Genomic DNA, 5,316 nt, shown 5'->3' on the forward strand with positions numbered 1-5,316 from the left:
TTGCCACAATATCGCAAAGCTATATACAGATAAAACATCTTTGTTCATAAGAATTGTTGTTGGAAGGAAAATGTCGAAGTTTGAAAGAGTTTTATAATATCGAAGAGCCAGGTCGTGGAACCTGCCACAGTATTCCATTTAATATTTGCCCTTTTTGTAAGACCAAAAAATAACTACAACACCATATATAATGTATAATTGACCAAGTGAAAAAATATTGTCTGTTTAAGATTGCGACTAAATACTACATTAAAATCGCATAATGTTATCAAAAAATGAAAATTTAACCTAAAAGTTTCTACTGGTCGTGGAATATGTCTTTATAAATAAAAAGTAGTCAAATTATCGAAATCCGTCAAGAAATGTGTTACTCTTTTTATTTTTCAGAGTAAAATTTCGCAATAGACACCAAAACTAAATATTTCATGTCTCTTGCAGAATACAATCATTTTGTATAAGATTAATCAGCAGCCGCGTGTATGGTCGTGGAACCTGCCACGATTTATAACTAAAGTTTAAAAATATATTAAAAAATACTAATACATAGTATCTCCACAATAAATGTAGAAAAGTGTAAATCACTTTTTATTTTTCAAAGTAGAATTTCGCAATAGTCGCCAAAGCTACATAATTCATGGCTCTTGTAGAAGATCAATCAGCAGCCGTGTATGGTCGTGGAACCTGCCACGATTTACAACCGAAGTTTAAAAATATTTAACAAAATACCACAACATAGTATGTCCACAATAAATGTAGAAAAGTGTAAATCACTTTTTATTTTTCAAAGTAGAATTTCGCAATAGTCGCCAAAGCTACATAATTCGTGTCTCTTGAAGAAGATTAATCAGTAGCTGTGTATGGTCGTGGAACCTGCCACAATTTATAATCAAAATTTAAAAATATATTACAAAATACCACAAAATAGTATATCCACAATATTGCCACAATATCGCAAAGCTATATACAGATAAAACATCTTTGTTCATAAGAATTGTTGTTGGAAGGAAAATGTCGAAGTTTGAAAGAGTTTTATAATATCGAAGAGCCAGGTCGTGGAACCTGCCACAGTATTCCATTTAATATTTGCCCTTTTTGTAAGACCAAAAAATAACTACAACACCATATATAATGTATAATTGACCAAGTGAAAAAATATTGTCTGTTTAAGATTGCGACTAAATACTACATTAAAATCGCATAATGTTATCAAAAAATGAAAATTTAACCTAAAAGTTTCTACTGGTCGTGGAATATGTCTTTATAAATAAAAAGTAGTCAAATTATCGAAATCCGTCAAGAAATGTGTTACTCTTTTTATTTTTCAGAGTAAAATTTCGCAATAGACACCAAAACTAAATATTTCATGTCTCTTGCAGAAAATAATCATTTTGTATAAGATTAATCAGCAGCCGTGTATGGTCGTGGATCCGGTCACGATTTAAAACCTCATTTTAAAAAAATATTACAACATGGTATGTCCACAATAGTGCGTTGATATCGCTTAGGTATATATTGATATACATTTTTTTCATAAGAACTGTTGTTGGAAGAAAAATATAGTTTGAAAAAGTTTTATAATAATGAAAAGCCTGGTCGCAGAACCTGCCATAGTATTCTGGCTTTATTTTAAACATTTTTTGAGTCAAAAATAACTAAAATATACCAAATATAGTGTAGAGTAGAGGGGGGTAATGTAGTGCAGGGGTTAATGTAGTGTACTGGCTTTAGTGACTAAATGAATGAATTGAATTACTTGCCATTAATATGGTAGGATTTTGGCTTTATTGTGCTTCTTCTAAAAGAAGTTGTGGCGTCACTTCAAAAACACTAGAATTCGAAACCATATTTCCGTTTTTTAGTGACTTGAAGAAAATGTAAGGCTCATTAAAAAAGTATCAGGTAAGTGCTTTTTCTATGTAATTTACTTCTTAACACAAATTTAGTACTGTTTTGACGTTTAATTTTGTTTTAATTGAGATATTGAAGTAAACGTGAAGAATGTGCTTGGGGGCATTGTAGTGCATGGGGTTGGGGGCAATGTAGTGCAATTATACAGAGTACCTACCTTAAATATGTATTATTTAACCATCTTTGCTTTTTGCAAATTTTTGCAGTTTTCTTTTAGTTTTATCAAACACAGGGCCAAAGAAATCTCTACACGGAGAAAACTGGAGTATTCAATTAACTATCTGGAGGGACAAGCAGACTATATTTGAGATTAAGTTTTTCGTAAACATCTCGGAGGGATAAATAGACACTCCGATTATTAATTTGACTCACTCGGAGGGAAAAGTTAACTAACCAGAGAATTAGGCTTAACTCTCAAAACCTAACACTCTAAGTTTGACTATCCAGTTTTCTCAGTGTAGTTTACAGTGCTGTCCACGAAACGAGATGATACCATGAAAAGTCTCAATCTCGTCTCGGTTTTTACATGCAAAGTCTCGTCTTGTGTGCATCACTACTAGTTTATAGTTTTTTAAGCTTCTTATGTTTCTAATATCATATCTAATAAAATAAAATCGTTTATAATATATTCTCTGCTTTTTATTTCACTAATAAAGTGGTGCACTACATTGCCCCACAAATTTTAGAATGTCGAAAAAAAGTGCCTTCAGTTTTTTGGATATAGAAAAGCTCCATCTACATTTACAAAAAAATAAAGTACACCATAAATGTAGCTAGAAGCATTGTCTTTCCAACAAGTCCTTATTGATCAAAATTGGTTAAAAATTGCGACCACAGGAGTCTTTGAAAGAAAAGTGCACTACATTACCCCCTTCTACTCTACAATTGACTATGTGGAAAAATATTGCCTGTTTTTAATATGGCGACAAAATGTTAAAATGCTGCTGAATATGGTAGTTTTAACTACTTTTTTTCTAATTTCACATATGTGGTTGTTTCTACCATTCCCATTTTTTTCTGTATATTTTCCATAACTTTATGCAGTTTTAATGCATAAAGTTATGGAAAATATAAAGAAAAAATGGGAATGGTAGAAACAACCACATATGTCCACCGAAAAAAATGTCTAGGACCCGTATACCAGGAATTGCCTAGGTTTCCTAGTTACGAGAGGAGCCAACTATAGAATCCTAGTCAAGTAATAAAATTCAAGCATATAGTTAAAGTGACGAGGAAAATTAGTAGATGAAATCAGGAAAAAATTGTCAAATTGACTAGGATAATAATATTAGATTTACACTGTGTATCATAATTATTTGAAATTCTTAATCAAATTCTTATTATCCAATAAAAGAGAAAAAGTAAATATAATTAAAAAAAATAATTAATTATTTTATTAAACATATTTATATTTTACTTTGCATTTATATACCTTGGAATTAATTTAAACTAATGAAATAAATATTTGACGCAGGGGGACGCGAACACCTGAACCTAACGAATACGCACTTTGAAACCCGGAACGATAACCACTACACTAAACACGACTTGGTATTTTAATTTTTTAATAGGCACTAGATTTTCGAGTCAAACCCCCAGTAGCACGTAATATTACAGCGATATTGGAAACATTGCCTTAACATTACCAATATTGCCTCAATGTTGTGGCATATTGCTGGAATGTTCCCAATATTATGTGCTACTTGGGAATACAATACTTAAGCAGATGATGATGTTTTATAAATTTCAAGTACACAATTTTATAAACTTGTCAAAAACTATTTATTTTTAATTATTTATGCTATTTAAATGAAAATAAATTTAAATACACAAATTATTGCAAAGGTAAATTTTCAAACACACTGCGCGATTAAAATAGTAAACATATTCTAAAAAATTTTTCCCATTACAAGCGTGTTCAGAAAAAATTCACAAAGTAGCCGGTGTTGGCAAAATTGATCAAATTAATCCCCCTCTACCCCCTCCAATTTTTCGAAAAAATCAAAAATATTTTTTGGGACACATTTCTACTTGATAGAACAACAAATTACCCGATTTTTAATTTTTTTCAAGAAGTTGAAATTTCAACTTAGGACATTTCACGTAAAATGCCTCATATTGCTAATATAATAACCTCAGTGTGCTTAAAAACACTTGTATACAAGTAATGACAACTGTCAAACTTCCATAATTCTATTTAGGTTTACCTCAATACACTGAAAATATTTTTATCTCAGTAATTTAATGTAAAAACTGTCAAAAAGTCTCGTTTTTAAAAGTTTGACAGTTTAATTGACAGCTGTCAACTGTGAATATTACATATTGCTATTTAGTTTGACCTTTTTTTTTCTGAAAATACTTTTATATGAGCAAAATTTTGTTTGATTTACTAAACTAAACACAAAAACTGTCTAAATTTTGACAAAAACTGTCATTTTAAAAAGATTGACAGCTTTTTTGACAGCTGGAAGCTGTCAAAACTTGTTTTTGACATCGATTCGTGTTCAGCACATCCAAAACCATAAATATGTATAACGCCAAGGAAAAATATTAATTAAAAAAAAAGTTTTTATACAAAATGTAAAAAAGTGCACTAATCCTATGTTAAACCCCATTTAAACTTTAACCCTTCGGTGGCACGGGTTAATATTGATCAATTAGGCTGTTTTTTGCATAGCTCATTTTTTCACATTCTGAAGCAAATTCTGCCCGGCGAACTAAGAAATTCCAACTTTCACAAAATAACGGTCACCCTAACATATATGCAATTAAAAAAATGTTAAAACTACTACATTCGGCAGCATTTTAACTAAACTTCCATAGTTAGGAAACAAAAATAAAATAGTTGGTTTTATGTATTTAAAATTACTACTGCACATTATGATTGTGAATGAATCAACAATAGTGAAACATATTATAAACTATTGTTAAAAATAGTTATTTTCGGAATTTCTGTAGTAAAAATGTACATTTCTTGTTATTTGCAAAATATAAATTAAAACTTTCTGTTGTCATAGAGTAAAAACAACTGCTGGAAGTTGATATTTTTATGTTTAATGTAGTTGAAAGAACTAATTCTTACTAGCTTTTGATAATTTATTTTTATAATGGTAAGAAACATTTATTTTTAACTAAAAAAGTCATAAAAATAACAATTTTCAGCTGTTATTTGTACTATATGAAAATGGTAATTTTTATCTTTTTGTAACTATTAAAAAATGGATAATTTTACTACAGAAATTCTGAAAATAACTATTTTCAACAATACTTTTAACTAAACTGATGTTATAGCTCGGTTGGTGGAATCCCGTTGCTTGCGATCACAGAGGTTAAGCCACTTTGAGTGCGGTTAGTACTTGGATGGGTGACCCTCTGTGAATATCGCTACAGTCTCGGTTTTTTCACTGA

The sequence above is a fragment of the Leptopilina heterotoma genome, unplaced genomic scaffold (genome assembly GCF_015476425.1).
Source record: "Leptopilina heterotoma isolate Lh14 unplaced genomic scaffold, ASM1547642v1 Lhet_221, whole genome shotgun sequence".
NCBI lineage: Eukaryota > Metazoa > Arthropoda > Insecta > Hymenoptera > Figitidae > Leptopilina > Leptopilina heterotoma.